This window comes from Podarcis cretensis (assembly GCF_951804945.1).
Source record: "Podarcis cretensis genome assembly, chromosome: 7".
NCBI lineage: Eukaryota > Metazoa > Chordata > Lepidosauria > Squamata > Lacertidae > Podarcis > Podarcis cretensis.
In genome coordinates this window covers 18,976,576-18,998,052 of record NC_137176.1, presented here as the reverse complement: position 1 = coordinate 18,998,052, position 21,477 = coordinate 18,976,576, and the positions used below count along the sequence as shown (strand labels likewise).

The following is a 21,477-nucleotide window of genomic DNA, read 5'->3' as shown; positions in this document are numbered from 1 at the left end:
GTATCTCAACTATGAATTCAACTATACTTTTGAGTTTCAGCCTATCAAGCCAAAAACATCCACTCTAGCTCAATATTGAAGTTAAAATTTGTGTAAAAGTTTGCATTTGCAAAGCAGAGAAGTTTGCATTAAGAGGTTCCATCTCTGGGATCAAAGAGAGAAGTTTCTGGACTGTGTCAAAAGACTTAAAGGACTGAACCGCATAGTTGAATGCAATGTGTTACTACAATACAAATCATCCGTCCCCAAGGCACACAAGATAATCACAGAATAGTATGCTTTTCTTTCTTCCTTTCTTTAAAAATAGCCCTCTTTCCATATTGTATATTTTATAATGAGATATGCTTTTAAGCTGCTAATATACCCTGCACAACTTAAAAAGCATTGCTTTGCCATTTCCACCCCCATTTGGTATTCTACATAATTCTTTACACCCTTCCTTTACACTCTTCATTTCAACCAGCCACCTCATGACCAGAGCCTGTCTTTGCCTGCTGTGCACAGACTTCCAAACAATATTCATTGTTCTTCAGCTTAGCCTTTTCTTGTTTGAGAGGATTACCTAAAACACCTACACCATGGGTAGGCAAACTAAGGCCTGGGGGCCGGATCCAGTCCAATTGCCTTCTAAGTCCGGCCTGCAGACGGTCCGGGAATCAGTGTGTTTTTAAATGAGTAGAATGTGTCCTTTTATTTAAAATGCATCTCTGGGTTATTTGTGGGGCATAGGAATTCGTTAATTTTTCCCCTCAAAATATAGTCTGCCCCCCACAAGGTCTGAGGGACAGTGGACCAGCCCCCTGCTGAAACGTTTACTGACCCCTGACCTACACGATTCCACCTACTCAGAGATGAACACTTACTGTAAATCCATTTAGTTGAATCATCCAGGCATTTCATGTTACAATATAATGAACAAAGTATTTTTTGTAGAATTAGAATTTTAAACAAATACTCTATTTGGAGACAAGCAAGAGTCTAAACAAACATAAATGGCCATCACTATCAGACTTGACAACCAGCTTTAATGTTAGTCTAACATAATTATTAGTTTACCTTCCTGCACTGTAAAAGAAAGAAATGGCACAATAGAATCATCTGGCTTGCCTTTACATTTTATTTACAAATACAAAATATAAAATATAAAATAAGCTTAAAAGTAAGCCAGCGTTTAATTATCCTTGACCTTTCATGAAAAACAAACAAACATCAACTTCCTAAAATCAAGTATTCAATTAGTAACTGAATAATTTCTAAAGAAAATCTTAAACATTCAGAATAATACAAATCATTTCCAATTTAGCATAAGAGTATGGGTAATGGGTAATGAGAGAAAATGGCAAACATTGCTGCCAAGGAAATAAATCCATGACATATTCATATTCAATTCAATATTGTTTATTTGTTCTTTTTTCTTCTTTTGGCAATGCGCGCTGCTGTTTTCTGATAGGAGTGAGGAGAAACTGCCTTTAAAAATAAAAATAAAAAGTATCCTGTACATTTGCTGTGTAAGGCCAATGCAGGGCATCGAGTCATCACCTAAATATGACAGACAGAGTGACCAGACAGTTCCAATAAACAAAAACAATGTCAGTGACAGAAGCAGAGTTTTAAGCTTAAAACCTGGAGACTGAAAAAAAAAAAAGATAAGAAGTTAGGGGTGAAAGTTTCTCAAAAGATCAGTGTTGAAAACTGCTTTCTCACATGTCAGGTCAGAGATTGGTTCTTGAGCAGGGCTATGGGTTTGGAATCACTTGATGCAAGGTAGTATCTCCCTTCAGGACTCTGGATTGGCAATCAATAAGTGTCATTGGACATCTTTGCTGCATCAGGAAGGAAGTGGTCTAGATATTCTGGAGGCCCCACATCTGTTGGATAGGAAATAACAGTCATTCCTGCGACCTATGAATGGAGGACAGCCATGGTGGGTCTGCAACTTTGAGTCAAGGAATCAGGACCACACTTCAAAAGGCGAGAGCTCTTCTTCCATAGAAACCCAGCTGAATCTGATGAGAAAGAGAGCAGCATGCTGATGGCACTTTGTGCTAAATCCCCAAATCACCTCCTATGCTTAGAACATGTTGTGTTCAAAATGAAATGTGTGCAAAACTAAATGCTAACAGTTATGGTCAACACCAGCTGGTGAGACAAGGCGATGAGACCTCCACTGAGTCATGCGCAAGAGGGACAAGAGTCCTCTTCTATCCTTGGGGAGGGGCAGAATGCAAGTGTTAGAATAGTACATCGATCTGCAGAGCGATCCAAACTAAAGGAAGCCAGTGAAAAAATATGCTGGAGTAAATTATGCCTCCAACTTTGCAAATTACTCCAACGTCTCTTTAAAATAGAGTTTGACTTCCATCACCCTTTTGGTCAGTGTAACTTGTTCTGGCTCACTAGGTCATAGCAGGGTTTGGAATAGGGCTAGATCTCCCCCTGCCCTGCCCCTGCAATGCCCCATTTTGCATCAGGGACTGGCAAGATGCTATCAAGTGTGCACCAGGGGCAGCGGAACTGGAATCTGACTTGGGAGACAGGGACAGTGGTTTGTGGGGACCCGTACCAGCCAGGAGGCAAGAATTAGAAGCAGGGGAAACTTCATAGCTGAAGGGTGGAGCACAGGAAGATAAGAAGGAAGAGTCAGGTCAAACAAGTGAAGGCAGCAGTCAGCAAACCTTTTCAGCAGGGGGCCAGTCCACTGTCCCTCAGACCTTGTGGTGGGCTGGACTATATTTTGAAGAAGAAAAAATGAACAAATTCCTATGCCCCACAGATAACCCAGAGATGCATTTTAAATAAAAGCACACATTCTACTCATGTAAAAACATGCTGATTCCCGGACCATCTGCGGACTGGATTGAGAAGGTGATTGGGCCACATCCGGGCCCTGGGCCTTAGTTTGCCTACCCATGGGCTATGTGCTTCCTCACCCTCTCCTGCACCACTGTCTCCCAGAACCAGGAGGGGATTGAAAAGGGAAGAGTAGAGGTATTTTCCACACACGCACAGTCTATAGCTGTGTGTATTCAGCCCGTCAGGGGAAGGTACGTAAACTGATGGGGGGGGGGAGTGGTTCTCTGTTGCTGCAACTGCTCCATAGATCACAGACCTGGGAATAGCTGCCTGGCTATTAGATTGGTGTACATAGACATCCAGAGCTGCAGAAGTGACTGTAAGTGTTATTTTTTACAATAAAATCTATCTGCTGTGAACATTGCATTGGCTGCGACATTTTGGGGACTTACAGAACTGAGCTAAGTTAGAGATCAGTTGGAGACCTGTCTATTCCAAACTAGGCTCCTGCTGGCAGATACGGGGTTTTGATTGCTCCCTGATCTGACATTTATGTCATTATATAATATACTGGTATATCTATGACTGTGGGCTTCAGAAGAATGTTGTAGTCTCATGGTTGGGAAGTATGTGAAGATATTTTGGTTCTTAATCCCTTTTATGTATTCCAGGGAAGCAAGAAACACCAGTATAGGTAGAGAACGGCTTGCATATTTATCTGTTCCAGTTCTGCTATCAGGAGACACTCTTATTATGAGTCTTTTCAAGCAGAAATAAAGTAGTATCCAGTTGAATGCAAAGAAGCTGGTAATGGGGTAAAAAAAATCACAGATTCAACTGTGTGCAGGGTAGGAGCAGAGAACATGGGGTGGGGGAAAGGAAATGTGAATTTCCAGTGTTCCTGAGTAGAAACCATTTTGGTGAAAAAAACTTTGGTCCTAGAAAAGAAAGTCAAACTTTTTTAAAAACAGCACTGCAGACAAAAGCCATAAACAAACAAAAACAAACAACAGAATGGCAAATGCACTTTTTGGGAAATGAGACAGGGAAGTAAGTAACTTCTTTAAGAAATAGAAGGTTGCACAAAATGACATAGAGCTGAGCCAGACTAATTGACTGTGAAATGATTTCCCAAACACTGTGTTAGAAACATATGATAGCCTGTCTCCTTAAATAGTTTTACAAAGAACACAATTGTGGCAAGCGTAAAAAAGCACCAATGACGCAATGGGACAGTATTGTCATGGGACATTTGGATTTGATCTTTAAGGTGGGGATGGATAACCTGTGGCCCTCTAGATGTGATTGGACACCGACTCCCATGATACCTGACTCTATTGGTCATGCTGTCTGGGGCTGATGGGAGTTGGAGGCCAACAACATCTGGAGGGTCAGAGGTTCCACTACCCTGCTGTAAGCAGCAGTGAGTTTTCCTGGGTATAGGTGAAAAGGCTCCTTTCCCAAAGAGTTATGTAGTGAATATGATGACATAATGGTAGCAACTGACAGTATAATGTAAGGTTACCAGATTTTTTTCAATGAATCCAGGGACACTTTAAATAAATAAATAAATAAATACTCCAAGTTCGGGATGTTGATGCTGCAGCGATGGTGGTGGCAGAGGGGCAGCCGCCGCCTTGACTTCAACCTCCACGTTTACCCTTCCTCCGAGGCTTCTATTTCTTTTCTCCATGAGCCTGGGCAGCCCCTGAGTTGTTGGTTCTTCGGTGGGGGTGGGGGTGGGGGGGTGGTGTGCGGTGGGTCAGGCATGGAAGGCAGAGAAGGAGGGCCTAGAGCGGCAGAGCGGCAAGACTCGGGCAGCGCGATGCCTCCCTTCCCATCGGAGCAGTCCCAATCCCATTCCTACTTGCGTGCAAGCAGGAGGAGGTGGGGGTCCTTCAGCTGGGAAGGGAGGCTTCCCGTTGCCTAACTGAGGGATCCCTGCCCTCTCCTGCTTGCACGCAAGCTCTAATAGGCAGTGTGAAGCCTCCCTTCACAGCTCAGAGATCCCCGCCCTGCTCCTGCTTGCATGCAAGCTCTGATAGGCAGCATGAAGCCTCCCTTCACAGCTTAGTTGCTGGGGTCAGCGAAGGTGGAGGCAGCCCGGAAGCTGCTTCTTAGAGCCCCTGCACCACCATCATATGGAAACTTCTGAGCAGCTCCTGGAGCCAGCCAGAGCCAAATGCTCCGGGCTGCTGAGAGTGCCGCTGTTGCATTTCCCGGGGACATTAGATGAAATCCGGGTACATTCCAGGGATGGAATTTGTCCGGGGACTTATTCACAAATCCAGGGACTGTCCCTGGGAAACAGGGACATCTGGTAACCCTAGTATAATGACATCACAGAAAGCAAATGGCATCATCAGAGAGTGAGGGCAATGATTCCTGCATTAATCACCTTGATTACCTTGGTCAATTGGATCTCCAATGGCTGTCCTTCAGCATGGATGAGTACTTTCACCCATAATCTCCCGAGGAACATGAACAGGTTTGCAAGAAAATTTCTCTTCTTTCATGTCAGGTGAACTTGCCTTGGAGGTGGGGCTGCTCCTTTAATAGCTGCTGAGATTCAATAATTTATAACTATGAGGTCCTGCAATGTTGTGTTGCTCTTTCAAGTGTAAGGGCACACACTTTCAAGGGAAAATAGAGCCAACAGGAAAAACCTATTTGTAGGAACAATTAATAATGAATTATTCTGTTTATTTGGGATGAGACGGATGCCAATTGAGATGAGGACTCACTTTTCTCAAAATGATGAGCAGACTCATTGCAAACAGGAATTCCCTATAAGCTTAGAATGTCTGGCATTGTTTTAAATATAATAATATCATAACTCATACCATTTTCATATTACATTTCATCCAAGACCCCAGAGTAGCTTACAATAGACTGAAAAGAAAACAATATACACACATACCGGTAAAACAATGACAGAGTAGCTTGCTAAAGCCCAGGTAAACATCAAATGCCAATAACTAACACAGGAGCACTTTTTTTAAAAAAAGAGAAAAAAACCCCTAAACACCCAGATTAAGATGGCCCACAGGCCTTGATGAATGTGTTTTTCTTGTATGACAAAAGTTCACTACAAATTATGTTTGACATAATTCAAGGGATAGAGAGTCACCACAGAGAAGGCCCTATCAGTGGCATAGCATGGGTTGCCAGCACCTGAGGCCATGTGGATGGGGGTGGAAGGGATGGAAATGGATGGAGTATACCTGCACATTCAACTGCCTAATGGCATCCACGTCACCTAGGAGATCGCAGCCACAGAGATATGAAAAGAAAAGAGGAGTTGTTCTGTTGTTTGGAGAGGTCACTTCCTGGTTCGCATGGAGAATCCACTTTCAACAGAGTCCAGCAACGGAAGCGCACAGCTGTATCGAGGCAGTACTAGGTGTTGAAATTTTGCACCCCTAACAATTTTGCACCCAGATCTAAGGGAGCTTTGTATAGGTTTTGAATCTGAATGTTGCTTGCACAATATACAATGCAAGCAAAGAACATGCCAACATCACATTTGATGCAGCCATCTGTTTCTATACTTGCATGTCCACATATCCACATATTTGATCCCCTTCTGTGAATTACTAATGGTTGTCTGGGGACATTGTGTAAACAAATGCTTTTGTCATTACATTGTGGCATCAAGATTCAACAGACCATGCTTTATTGGCCAATTAATACATTTTTGGGTTTCATTGTGTGACCAAGTGCATTTAGCCAGTAGAGGTATATATTAACAGCCCAATAAAACATACCCTAGAGTTTACTCCTGCTATTAAACTGAAGCTTAAAGAACCATAGTTTATCTGGTGAAATTGTCTTTTTTTAAACAGCCTGAAAGCTTCAAGTGGTTCACTGATTTTAAACTGATTTTTCTCATTTCGTTTTAATTAAAATGTGCCTCATTGTGTCATTTTACAATGGGTTAAATACTGTTGAAAGATATGTAATAAATGTCTTTGTTCCTGTAATGACTTCCATTGCCTTAAAAAGAAAATAAAAGATCATAATTAGTCCAAGATTGCTGAGCTTTTCATTAGGTGATATTTGCAAAGGTCTTTGGTTTCTTTCTGAACAATGTCAGGCCAGTGCATTGTTCTGTTGTATTTACAGTTTGTATGTATGGCCTTATTATTTTAGAGCTTCTTCAACTGGTTTTATTATTCTTAGAGTTTGGGTTTCCGTTTCATTCTGTTTTTAACATATACACCATTTTGATGGCTGTATGCTGTATGCTGTGATGTGGTCTATAAATTTGTTTAATAAAACAAATAAACCAACAAACCATTGGCCCCAGTGTAATGGTCTATTGAAGGACTTACGACCCAGTTGATGGCAAAACATTGCAGCAACTGTGTGTGCATTCCCACCAAGTGGTACTGGCTTATACAACTGTGTCTGCACTCAATCCCATGTAAGCTAAACTATGGTCCAGCCTTCAAAATCCCCTGGAATTCATTGTAATGTTAAAAGGTAAAGGACCCCTGGATGGTTAAGTCCAGTCAAAGGTGACTATGGAGTTGTGGCACTCATCTGCCTTTCAGGCTGAGGGAGCCAGCGTTTGTCCACAGACAGCTTTCCGGGTCATGTGGCCAGCATGACTAAACCACTTCTGGCATAACGGGACACTGTTATGGAAGCCAGAGCGCACGGAAATGCCATATATCTTCCCGCCGCAGTGATACCTATTTATCTATTTGCACTGGTGTGCTTTTGAACTGCTAGGTTGGCAGAAGCTGGGTTTCATTGTAGCCAGGTACCTGCAGACATTGCCTTGTTTAAATGTTGTCCTTTAAAGTGCATGATCCCCCACCCCTTGCAGAAAGTTCAACCCTGATATTAACTTCCTAAGGTGGGGAGGAATTTTTTAGGCGGGGGGAAAGGGTAGCTCTGCCATCTCTGAAATGCTAATGACTACCGTGAGCAAACTTCAAAGGGATTGCCACCTAGGTTCAAATGTCCACTAGCTTTAGCAGTTCACAGGCAGCAAACCTGCTCGAAGGCTTGATTTTACCAGAGAAGCTAAATTAGCTCTCTCTGAAGTGCTTCAGCCAGGTAGGAAGGCCACTGTTCTCTTTGAAGTTTGGCTACTACTCGCGTTTCTCAAGCAACTGATCTTCAAAGAGAGAGGCTGGATTCCTCTTCCCCTTTTTGGTTTCTGTGTTCCGTACAGTATATCAGAAGGAGCTGTGCTGTTTGTGCTGTTTCATTGGGCATTTTGATTTTGAGAAGGGAAGTACATTTTGGGGGAGTGGCGGTCTGGAAAACAGCAGTAAGGAGATGTTGATGGGGGTGCAAAATGGTTAGTTTTTGTTTTTGTTTTTTTAAATGAGAGCTGTTTATTGCAGTTACTTCTGAAAATGTCTGTAACATTTGCAATGGTATCACTTGGTATGAAAGTCATCTCTCACACAAGGTCCCAAGCAAAGGGACCTGTGCCTTTGAAGTGTATCGATTTGACATAGGGCCTTTTCATAGAACCATGTTGTTGTCGTTTAGTCGTGTCCGACTCTTCGTGACCCCATGGACCAGAGCACACCAGGCACTCCTGTCTTCCACTGCCTCCCACAGTTTGGTCAAAATCATGTTTGCAGCTTCGAGAACACTGTCCAACCATCTCATCCTCTGTCATTCCCTTCTCCTAGTACCATCAATCTTTCCCAACATCAGGGTCTTTTCCAGGGAGTCTTCTCATGAGGTGGCCAAAGTATTGGAGCCTCAGCTTCAGGATCTGTCCTTCCAGTGAGCACTCAGGGCTGATTTCCTTCAGAATGGATAGGTTTCATCTTCTTGCAGTCCATGGGATTCTCAAGAGTCTCCTCCAGCATCAAAAGCATCAATTTTTTGGTGATCAGCCTTCTGTATGGTCCAGCTCTCACTTCCATACATCACTACTGGGAAAACCATAGCTTTAACTATACGGACCTTTGTTGGCAAGGTGATGTCTCTGCTTTTTAATATAGAACCATAGAATTGTAGAATTGTAGAGTTGGAAGGGATCCCAAGGGTCATCTAATTCAACCCCCTGCAATGCAGGAATCTTCGCTAAAGCATCCATGACAGAGGACCATCCATTTATATCCATATTCAAAATGTAGGTGCTCCTATGTTCACAGGACTGCATGTAACCTGAAGCTCACCATGTTGGGGTGCTACTCTGTTCTCCTGGAAGGACATCCCAGTTTTGGAACTACCCGTGTCAGCGAATCTGCATTTCTTTGGCAGTAAATTGTTTCAAGCATGCTCAGTGGAGTGGCCTCTTGGATTAGGGCCGGGCCTCACAAAATGTCTGCCATACAGGGGCTGACAAACAGGTCATATAACTATTTATCTCTTTCACATCTGATGGGAGGGCATTCCAAAGGGTGTTCCACAGGGCCTTGTTCATTATAAAACAACAAGGTAGTTTACAAGGTAAAAAATCAATATAATAAAAACAGTCAGGTACTAAAAAGCACAAGTACCACAGATATCTAAAAAAATTCCACTAGAGCTGGCACTAAAAATCAGTGTTTGCCCTCACAAATAGATATTTCTTGATCAAGCAGTGGAACACCATAATTGAAGGTACTTAATGTATCTCTAGAAGAAGGTCATTCTTCAACATGGGAATAGAGAAAATCAATCTTGCAGTATCTAATAATTTGCATTTTCATGTTTCTAATAAATAGAAGGTCTGTCATATAATTAATCTTCCACAGATTCAAGACGTTCATCTCATCCACCTTATCCTAACCAATATAGACTGATTCCTTTCCCCCATAAGAATTGGCACAAACAGCACAAATTGATTTGCATGAATCATGTGAAGTACACAGGGTGCTTCCTCTCACAGCAAAGCAAAGCAAAAAAGGAGTTTTTAGTCCCTTATTACGGGGGGAAATCAAAAGATTTCCATCAAAGTCTGTGTTTCATAGTCTTTGCCCTGACCCATTGCAAAGCACTGAATCTCTCTCTTCAAAAAATAATGACGATAATCTGAATTTTGCTAAGACTCTTACAGAACTGAATAAAGGATGGAATAAGGATAGCCAACATAAACCTAGATAATATACTTTCTTTTGAATATATTCCCCTAACCCTCATTCAGAACACTGTAAATCTTGGAGAGTGAGGAGTGGACAGGGCAGGGAACTGTATTAAAAATCTCAAATCCTATCCTCAGACCCCAATCATATGAGTGTCTTGTAGTGTTTACAATGTTGGATAAAGGCAAGGGAAACCCAGGTTCAAATTTACACTCAGCCATGAAATTTGTTGATCTTGGGCTACTTACAGTTTCTCAGCCTCAGCTACCTTGTAGCATTGTTGTCAATAAAAAAATGGAATGGGCGTAATTATGTACAGTGGTACCTCGGGTTACATACGCTTCAGGTTACATACGCTTCAGGTTGCAGACTCCGCTAACCCAGAAATAGTACCTTGGGTTAAGAGCTTTGCTTCAGGATGAGAACAGAAATCGTGCTCTGGCGGTGCAGCAGCAGCGGGAGGCCCCATTAGCTAAAGTGGTGCTTCAGGTTAAGAACAGTTTCAGGGTAAGAACAGGCCTCCGGAATTAATTAAGTACTTAACCCGAGGTACCACTGTATGTTGCTTCGATTTCTTTAGAGGAAAAGCAGGGTATAAATGCACTCAGTTAAAAAATACATTAACAACAAAACTCTTCCAATTTAACTCGATGTGTTGAAGAGCTTCTCACGTTTACACAAGCTCCAAAATGCCAGGAAATTTCAGCTCTTAAGAGGCATTCTCTTAAAGGATATGTTCTTCAGGCAATATTGATATAGTATGGGGTCCTTCCTTACACTTATTCCAGCTTCAGCAGTTGCTTGGGGCAGAGATAAAAGGGTTATTGAATATAATATAGTCCAACCCCATGCTTAATGGAGGAAATGAGAAACATTTCTCCTTACTCCTTCAGTACATCTTCCCCCACAGAGTTTTGGTTAGGTTTTCTTTTTGGCGGAATTAGCCAAAGAACTGAAGGGATTTCAGAACATTTGACAAGCCTATCCTTTAAAGGGTGCAAGAGAAAAGGAGTAGATAAAGCTACACAGCCACCCCTACATTTACCTCCCTCTGTCCCTGACTCTTGTATCTTTGAGTTGCCAATTTTTAGTGGGTGCAGCTCCTCCCCTAACAATCTGCTGCAACCAATTCATTTTTTAAAAATTGGGTGCAGCTTAGAAATAAGGGTAGCAAATGTTCGTTTATCCTAACCGGGCTCCCCTGTCTTTAACAACATTGCTAACTTTTACTAGCTCCTGACTTTTTGGTTGGCATAGGCAAGAGTTATGTTGGCTCTCATATCCTACAACCACCCAGGCTGATTTCTGCATGTTGCATGGTTCTTTGAGACACAGTAGCAGGCCCAACAGGAGAATTTCTGGTCAGCTGGCAAGCCCAGCCTTTAAATATTGCAATGGGGGCAGGGAAGGAAATAGTCACACAATTGCCTGCTGAATCTACTTGGCATTTTTTTCCTGAGGACTCTTCTGTACCTTCAAAAACTGATAATCAAAAACCCATCACTGTGCACCTCAGGTATACTTTCCCCTTCTCTATGCTTCCCAAACTATATGTTTCCATCACTTGTGATTTCCTCTCCCCATCTCCTTTCACATCTAACGTCTAACTGTAAATTCTTCAGGATTGAGGCCTGATCTATGGCAATCTTGCCTAGCAATGGCAAATTTCCATACTTCCAGAGCTAAGATTGGCCAGAAACCATTACTTAGCAGCAGCAGGTGACAACTCGCAAGCCCAATGACTTTCACAAGCTGGTGAAACAAAAGCATTTTAATAACATTGGCAACCATGTTTCACTAGTCTTTGACAACAGCACATACTACACATTTTCCTTGACCTAACACAACAAAGCATTTTTCAGAATGGAGAAAAGTTTCTGGAAAAACCTCTGGCAAAGTCTATGAAAGAAAAGCACACAGCACTTGTTAGCATGCCATAGTCTGTTGTCAATTGTTTAATTTGCTCTAAATAAAACATCCCTTATCTTTTTACCTCAAATTTGGCATCTGTCAAGCTTTTCACTCCTTTACTGCCAATTTTCCAAGTAGTCTACTGAAGCTGACCTTCCAAGTGTCCCTATTTTCTGGGGACAGTTTCAGATTTACAGAAGCCATCCCAGTTTCTGATTTGATCCCCAAATGTCTCACTTTTCCTTAGGAAGTCCCTATATTCATTGGAGCAATGTTGGAGGGTATGGAGTTGTGTAACCCCCGAGTAAAGTAGATAAGTAACTATACAACCTTTAGAAAACATCTGTAAAGGAAAGTCATTTAATGTTTAATGTTTTATCATGTTTTTATATATGTTGCAAGTCACCTAGAGTGGCTGTTGTAACCAAGCCAGATGGGTGGCATATAAATAATAGACATTATTATTATTATTATTATTATTATTATTATTATTAAGTAGGACATCCCTATTTTCACCAGAGAAATGTTGGAGGGTATGCTGAATGCTATGGGTTAAACCACAGAGCCCAGGACTTGTTGATCAGAAGGTTGGCAGTTTGAATACCCATGACAGGATGAGCTCCTGTTGTTCGGTCCCTGCTCCTGCCAACCTAGCAGTTCGAAAGCACATCAAAGTGCAAGTAGATAAATAGGTACCGCTCCAGCGGGAAGGTAAACGGCGTTTCCGTGCGCTGCACTGGTTCGCCAGAAGCGGCTTAGTCATGCTGGCCACATGGCCCGGATGCTGTACGCCGACTTCCTTGGCCAATAAAGCAAGATGAGCACCGCAACCCCAGAGTCGGTCATGACTGGACCTAATGGTCAGGTGTCCCTTTACCTTTACCTATGCTGAAGCATTTTTCTAACTATAAGCCATAGACCCTGTGCTTCCAATTTCTTATTACAATGGCAGGATGCATTTCAGTCAGACTCCCCCTTAATGGCATTACGATAATGATACTGGAGTTCCATGTGAGGTCCAAGGATGCCGGGTTGCCCTCCTTGTGTGGCAACACTACAGTTCAGGTGTTTGTGGTGGATGGGAATGACAATGTGCCTACAGTGGCTGGGTCATCAGAAGAGACTCCAATTGTTCTAGTGGCTCCTGTATTGTCTGGACACATGGTGGGCAAGATCCATGCCCTGGATGCTGACTCGGGGTACAAGGCATGGTTGCGATATGAGATGCATGAGTTGACCACTGGCCCTTGGCGTGTGGGGCTGTACAGTGGGGAGATCAGTACCACACGTGCCCTGGATGAGGTGGAGAGCAGAAGCAGCGAGACTCTCCTTGTGTTGGTGAAAGATCATGGCACACCTTCACTCACGGCCTATGATGGCCTGGGAATCTGATTCAGAGGCTGAACCGGAGGAATCCCAGCCTGCACAGGAGTCCCCGCCTCCAGGGCCGGCTGAGCTGAGACAGGGCCTTGAATCTGAAGGGCCCGCACCTGTGCTGGATCCTCAGGAGCAGACACCAGATGAATCCACTCTGGCTCCTGGGGTGGTTGAGGAACCCTTGCCTGCAGGTGCTCCTCTCCCAGCCCTGTCAGGGGAAGGTGAGGCGGCCTCTGGGTCCAGTAAACCTCCAGCCTCTCCTGAGCTGCAGAGGCTCAGGGCAGAGAGGTGGAGGGGACTAAGTTCTATCAGGAGGAGTGCTTGCCTTAAGGCCAGGAGAGGTGAGTCACCTGTGGGCCCAGACCGCCCTAGGCCCCAGAGGAGATAAAGTCCAGTCAGCCCAGTCCCAGGTTGCGGGAGCAACGTCGTTGGAAACCTGTTGCTGCCAGCACCCAGACCTGTTTTCCCGGAGTTCCCGACCACGCCCGGCTTCTTGCTTTGGACCCCACTTTGCCCTTGGTGGACAGTCTCCAGACCCTCAACCCAGGACCGGACTCTGACCATGCCTCATGGCATTCCCCCCCCCCCCGGGACCAGCACACGGCCACAGCCACACTGAGTTTGTCACTGGTGGCAAGTGCCCAGGCTGTTAAGACTGACACCCTTTCCAGGACAGGTGAAAGCTCAAAGACTTTGGTGGACAATGTCAATGTCTACCTGATCATTACCATCTGCTCAGTGTCCAGCTTGTTCCTCCTAGCAGTAATCTTTTACGTGGCCTTGCGATGCTTTTAAAAACTAAGCTGCTCACCAAAAGGTGTCCACATGTATGAATAACATAACATTTCATTTCGTGGAAGAAGAACCACAACCTGTGATTTTTCTTTCTTTCTCTCCCCCCCCCCTTAACTGGTCACACAAGTACACCACTCCCACAAGCAGGACATTTCATTTTGTTTTTTCTCCTCCCGGGAACCTCCTTTTGATCATCAGAATGACTCTCACAGGCACCTTTCTGTAAAAGCATAGCAGCAGTCATGAAAACAAAGAGCAATTCAGCCTCCGACTCCCCAATGCCTCCACATCTGGGAAACTGCCAAAAAGCATGAAACACCTATGGATAAGTAAACATGATCATTATTCTCTCTGATATCTCCAGTTTCTGAGGTGGCTCCTTTAGATGGGCAGCTATTTACAATAGACAAATGCAAAGGCTTAGAAAGCCTCATATTTCACTTTCTTTTATGAGCTTGGCTTCTATCTGTTTATATGTCACAGTAGAGGAAAATCAAGTAAAAGAAGTGTGATTGAAAAGCAGGGTGAGCTTTATATGTATGGCTGAATGACATAACCTGCAGATGAAAGGGTTTTTTTTACAAGAATTCATTGAGTTGTCCTTGGATTGTTGTTTTATATTCTACTGTTCTTCAAGGATACCAGGGGAGTCTCCAATATAGGCACCCACCACCCCAACATGCCTAGGTTCAGTGAGGTTGCTATATATTGGGCCTTCAAATTATGTCCTGAGACCACTACAGTGGTGCCTCGCAAGACGAAAAGAATCCGTTCCATGATTCTCTTCATCTAGTGGTTTTTTCGTCTTGCGAAGCAAGCCCATTGACGGCTTAGCGGCTATTAGCGGCTTTTAGCGGCTTAGCGGATAAGCGGCTTAGCGGCTTAGAAAAAGGGGGGGAGGGAAAAAAACCTGCAGGAACTCGCAAGACATTTTCGTCTTGCGAAGTAAGCCCATAGGAAATTCGTTTTGCAAAGCACCTCCAAAACGGAAAAGTCTTTCGTCTAGCGAGTTTTCCATCTTGCGAGGCATTCGTCTTGTGGGGCACCATTGTATTAGAAGATTAGTTGGAGTGACAGCTCAACAAATTAGATGGAAATATGAATAATTCCATTCTGTAGTTAACAGGCCTCTTCCGATGCTACCTTTTGCAAGTCAGTGGCTGGGTCCAAAAGTCTGTTTCCATGTGTACATCCTGTCTCACCCTGAGCTTGCAGCAATCAGTGCTGTTTCTATTCTGCTGCAGCTTGCCTTCCTCTAAACCTACATTATTCATCTCACTATCGGCTATAACCCAAACCAATGCAAATAATTATTATACAGTGGTACCTCTGGTTACGTACTTAATTCATTCCGGAGGTCCGTTCTTAACCTGAAACTGTTCTTAACCTGAGGTATCACTTTAGCTAATGAGGCCTCCTGCTGCCGCCGCGCCGTTCCCGCCAAATTTCTGTTCTCATCCTGAGGTAAAGTTCTTAACCCAAGGTACTAATTCCTTGTTAGTGGAGTCTGTAACCTGAAGTGTTTGTAACCCAAGGTACCACTGTAATTACAATGGAAGGCAAATGTCAAGAGCAATGCAGAAAATAATGTATTTATGTAACATTTGTGAGCTAAAGTAACAATAGTGGATACCATTGATTTTCACTTGCATGATTTCCATTTCTGACCTTGAGCAACATGCAAATTGTGACAGTTTCCATTCTCATTTCCACTGGGATCCTTAGATATCCTTATTTACCAATCCTCATTGCTGCTCTGATGTCACTTATGATGTTCCAATGGTAGTGATGCCAATAGCCAAAAGGGAAGGAAAATGCCTCTCTTATCTCCCCCTTTCTGTCCCTTTTCTCTGTACCAGTGTCTGAAATGCTGGAAAATTCAGTGATTTCACCGAGTCCGATGACATCAAGTGCTTCTGGGTTAAAGTAGCAGTACGAGAAGGCAGTCAAGTCCAACTCTCAGATGATCTTGCTAAGATCTTTAAGATGCTCAGCAGAGCAGATGACCAATGTGGAACATGATCGCTCTGTTATTGCCTTCATAGCTGGAAACACTAGAAGACATTTCCTCAACCAGGCCTATGGCCTTTTAAATGTCTCAGGGGGCAGGTCTTGTTCTCTCCCCCCTCTCTTATTATTACATTGTTGGCATCCGTCTGTCTTGTGAGACAATGAAGGATTGCACCTTTGGGAGTGAAGTCACACTGTTGGAAGTTTACAGAGCCTGCTGTGGCTGTAAAGACCAACACAAGACGGACATGTTTTGTTGCAGCTGGGGCAGATCGAGGTGTCCGGTTGTGCTGCTGCAGATGAACCATGGTGTTTCTTCTTTCTGCACTCCTTCAGTGGTCATTCATCATTTGGTCTCTGCTGAGGATGCACAACCTTACTGTCTGTCTCCAGGCACTGCCATCATCCACTCTGTATACATGGGCAACTGCAGGTGGAAGACATCATGCGCTCTTTACTATATTGCCCACTATACACTGGACCCAAGAGGCTCTTTCTTACCCTACCGTCCATACAGGAAAGATATCTCTCCCCGGCAGAGAAGAAGCCCTATGGCTTCTTAGCGATGTAAACACTTCAGTGACTCACAAAGTCACCCTTTTTGCTCTGGCAGCCAAAAAGATCAGAATCATAGAATCATAGAATAGAATCATAGAATCATAGAGTTGGAAGAGACCACAAGGGCCATCGAGTCCAACCCCCTGCCAAGCAGGAAACACCATCAGAGCATTCCTGACATATGGTTGTCAAGCCTCTGCTTAAAGACCTCCAAAGAAGGAGACTCCACCACACTCCTTGGCAGCAAATTCCACTGTCGAACAGCTCTTACTGTCAGGAAGTTCTTCCTAATGTTTAGGTGGAATCTTCTTTCTTGTAGTTTGGAACCATTGCTCTGTGTCCGCTTCTCTGGAGCAGCAGAAAACAACCTTTCTCCCTCCTCTATGTGACATCCTTTTATATATTTGAACATGGCTATCATATCACCCCTTAACCTCCTCTTCTCCAGGCTAAACATGCCCAGCTCCCTTAGCCGTTCCTCATAAGGCATCGTTTCCAGGCCTTTGACCATTTTGGTTGCCCTCCTCTGGACACGTTCCAGTTTGTCAGTGTCCTCCTTGAACTGTGGTGCCCAGAACTGGACACAGTACTCCAGGTGAGGTCTGACCAGAGCAGAATACAGTGGCACTATTACTTCCCTTGATCTAGATGCTATACTCCTATTGATGCAGCCCAGAATTGCATTGGCTTTTTTAGCTGCTGCTAAAAAAGAAGGCCCTGGACTATATAGCAGTAAACTGTAAGATCTAAACAGAGATCTAAATAGAGACTATTGTTTGTGGTGTGGCATCTCTTTTGCTTGTATTTATTTTTGATTCAGATTGTCATGGCCAGTGGCTACTACAATAAAGTCATTTGGATTGGATTAGATACAAGGGATTTTCACATGGTGGGGTTGATGTTGCAAACCAGTTATTGGGTGTTTTTATGCTGTAAATCGCCCTGTGTATATCATTTCAATCATCATCATCTACATTTGCGTGTTCAGGCCCAGAGACCTCCCTCCTAAATAAACACACATTTGACTCAAATTTTAGTTTTGGTTTTTGGCAGAATTTAGGTCGCAACTTCATTGATTACAGAAAAGTGAGTGGTTGCATAGGCTCTGGTTCGACTAGCTCCCTGCACCCTTGCAGGTAGCACTGACCCAGGACACCATCATAGGCCAGCCAAGGGTGAACACCTGAGGTAGGTGAAAAGCCCAGGAACAGATTACATGCACTCCCCAGCTGCTCCCCTGGACTCAGGCACGGGCACAACCCCCCTCTCAGGGGTTGACCAAATCAAGTTGAGTACCTGCATTCCTTTAACGGAATACCCTTCACATAGGAATGGCGAGACCGCTCTCCCATCCCTCTCACTTGAACCAGTGCCTATCCACAACCTTACAAGTTGTGATGAATTGCTATGTGGCAGACGAAACCCAAATGGCAACAGCCAATCAGCCAAGTGGGGGAAATTCCTGCCGTGCCCCTGTCCCAACGACAGATGACACACGACGGCATAGCAAGGTCAATCGCAAAAATGCCCTAAAAGTAGGGAGAGGTGGGTGGGTGTTTCCATGCATGAGCCAAAAGAGGAAGCTCTGGGTCATGTGCAAAGGTATATATAGGTCCCTTGATCCATTTAGACTGCACCCCATTGGCCAGATTAAACCCAGCAACGAGGGACCTACCAATTGGGTGTTGTGGTTGCCCAATAAACCCACCCACAACAGGGAGGTCATTATCCAGGTCTCACTACAACACGTGCCCTCTTTTAGGGAGGACACGATTTTTCTAGGCACAAGGGTTAGAGAAGGTGACAGAAAAAAGGCAGAGGCACAGGAGGAGGAGAGGAGGAAAGAAAGAGACGCACAATAAGACCTGGCACAAGGAGTTAAATTACTATGCAGTCTTTCAGCCCCTTTTCTGTTTTGTTTTGTTTTTTGTGGGGGGGGGGGTTGAACTTTTTTTACTAAAGATACAGTGATCAGTAAAACCACATTTAAAGTGAAATGGGGTGAAAAGAAACCCTTCCAGTCCAATGTCTTGAAGTTTATGTACTACCCAAGTGATTTTTTTATATATATAAAAAACACCCTTTCAATTAATAGCCCGTGTTATGTTGATGCGGCTGTTAAGAAAAGTATCCTATGGGGGTTAAACCTTGGGGTCACTACAGACCCCAAATACCATCTTTGTAGTTTATGCGCACCTGAACTATAAATAAAAAATCCTTACTTGTTTTACATTCATTTGGAGTTCTTGCCAAACAGAATGACTCCATTGAACCCCCACTATCCAATTAATGAAGTGGTGTTTTTACGAGAGCAGGAGAGTTTTAAATGTGAGCGGGGAAATGTAGTGCTAGAAGCAACCCTTCACTTGGTCTCGCCCTTAAAATGTCTATTGATTTCTTTTTTTCCCCTTGTCACATTATTGGAATTGTTTCCTTCCTAGCTGTGATTGAGACATATAAAACTTGGAGGAGAGAGAAGCCCTGTGTTTGCTGAGCATACACTTGTTACACAAGCCTTAACTACTTAAGGCGCTAATGGAATATGTCAAACAAATGCCAGATCACTGGTGATGTCAACACATTGCATTGTCATTGCTGTGCTGAATTGTAGTTTCTCTGGGCTCAGCCATTGATGGAAACTGAAATTGCATCATGCAACTGAGACATCATTACCTCTGTGAAATCAGGGTTATATAGTGGATGGCTTGAAGTGAATGTCAAGTAGTGTGCAAAAGAGAGTGGTTGATAAGCTTACAGCCCCCCCCCCCATCCCAAGAACTTTAGAGCAGCCCCAAGACATTGATTCTGAGCTGTCAATCTTATGGTGAACATTTTTGGGGCCATGTAACGCTCAAGTTGTTTGTCAGAAACTCCGAGTCATTAATCCTTCCTTGATGCTACGTAATTAAAATTTGAGGAGGTATTATTTTTTGGATTAGTATTGGAATTTTATACATGATGTCACTCTGCAAAGATCTGTTGTATTATTTCTAACCCAGCTCACTTATAAAAAAGAGTGTGTGTGAGAGAGAGACCATTGCCAAGTAAATTGGCTGCTGGTGCTATCAGCATCCTGCAGTGTTTTTGTTAATTATCTTGCCATAGTTGTCTGATGCAGATAACAATCTTTCCAAAAGAGGAGACAGATTTAAAGAGGCAGAATTAATGAAAATTGATTTGTGCAGCCTGTCATGGCAAGATCTGCTGGGAGACCCTCCTCCCTGCCATGATCCGCATAGATGTAATTCCAGGCACAGGTAGGGTCCCCACTGCAGAATACTAATTATGGTGCCTGGGCACAATGTGTCTGATGTGACTGACAGATGAACGCATGAAAAAGTCTTCAGAACTGAGTTCATTTGTAAAGTATCCAGGGAGGATATGGATCCAGCTACTGGGAGGCTGCATGAACAAAGCTTAGGAAAAATGGAGGGAAAGCCAGATGATAAATGTAGTGTTTCTGGGGTATGTGTGGATCTCATACAAACAACTTGTGCATACAGTGGTAAATGTGCATTAGCCTAAGACATAGCTGTCAATGTTTTCCTTTTTTTAAGGGGAATTCCCTTATTCCTCGCAAGAAAAGGGAAAAGTTGACAGCTATGGCCTAAGATAACATTTTGTAAGAAGAATTTCACTGGGGTGGCATGGCTGTGCGCAACCTAGCAGTAAGTGCATGGCAAACCAACAGTAGGCACACAACAAACTAACAATGGGGGATTGGCCATCTATGTAGTATCTAGGAGACTTATCCTCCAAGTCTGGAAAGATAAACACTCACCATCTATTATGCAATGGTCTGGGGAATTTACTGTCCTTGCTACTGCCCTTTGTTGGGTGCTATACTGGGGGTAGAGCAAGGGTGTGGGCCGGCTCCCTTGTGCTAAAATTGTTGTTCAATTGGGATGGGGTTTTAACTTGGCTGGGTGTTGTTTTATTTGGGGGTGAGATTGCTTTAAATTGTTTTAAATTACATTTCCAAGCACAATTCAAAGTGTTGGTGCCGACCTATAAAGCCCTAAAAGGCCTCGGAGCAGTATACCTGAAGAAAAAACTCACAATAACTTTAAAATAAACAACTTATATCAAATAAAACAATATTCAATGACCCATTAGAATAGAATAGAAAACAGCAAAATCAAATATCAGCAAATCATAATTAAACAGTTTACACTTATCAATTACTAGAATTACTAAACTATAATAAAAAATAATAATGGCAAGTCACAATGCATAAAATACCACAGAACATGAAAGCACCATGTTAAAGGATCAAATTGAGAAACACGGATGCACAACTTTAAAAAAATATTTTAAAACATATTGCTGGATTCGTCTTCTCTCTTCCCAGCTTCTGCTGCTGTTCTCACAATCATGGTCTGGGAAAGGCTCCTAGGGCTGGAGGGTAGGGCAAGGCAGGTGAAAAAACTTATTGCCTGATGGCCAGCAGAAAATCTCACCCACCTCACAGTGCGGGTCTACTTTAAGAACGACTAAGTTTGGCTGGGAACCATTGGCTTTGGTGTATCTTGAGAGATGCTGTTTAAAGGTCAGTAAAGCTGTGTGTGACCTGTTTTGTTCAGAAAATGCCTCTCTGTATGAGTCTGTTCATCTGTTAAGAAAATTTTCTTGGGAGACACCATCTTCCCACCCGTAATTTACAAGAGACACCCTCTGTGTTCTTGTGCCTGTCTCAAACAAATCACTGCCTTTGTTTGTTATTATAATTGCCATTGAAGGACAAATTGCCATTCTTCCAGTTTCAAGAACCTTTAGCTGTTTGGAAGAAGGACGTAAATACTTGTACATGGGCATTATAATGTTCATGCGGTGCAAAGCTGCAGCTGGTGAGATTCAGTCTGAACCACTGCCTGCATATTATAAGCCATCTCTTGTATATCTACATTCAAAAGAACAAATGCTCTCTGCTTTTGAATCAGCATCAGGGAAACTGTTGCAAGCTAAACAGAACACAGCATGCAGCAATCTGTAA

General features: G+C 43.3%; 1 protein-coding gene and 1 long non-coding RNA gene across 3 annotated transcripts in view; one reads left to right on the top strand and one right to left on the bottom strand.

Moving 5' to 3' along the window:
* CDH12 (cadherin 12) overlaps window positions 1-21,477 on the top strand; it is a 678,501-nt gene that overhangs the window by 48,144 nt on the left and 608,880 nt on the right. The gene's annotated exons all lie outside the window — the stretch shown is intronic.
* Window positions 1,383-6,022, bottom strand: LOC307219893. Its single transcript, XR_013840646.1, has 3 exons — window positions 5,714-6,022; window positions 5,201-5,355; window positions 1,383-1,868 (listed from the first exon to the last, which is right to left on the bottom strand). It is a non-coding gene; the product is annotated as an uncharacterized lncRNA (long non-coding RNA).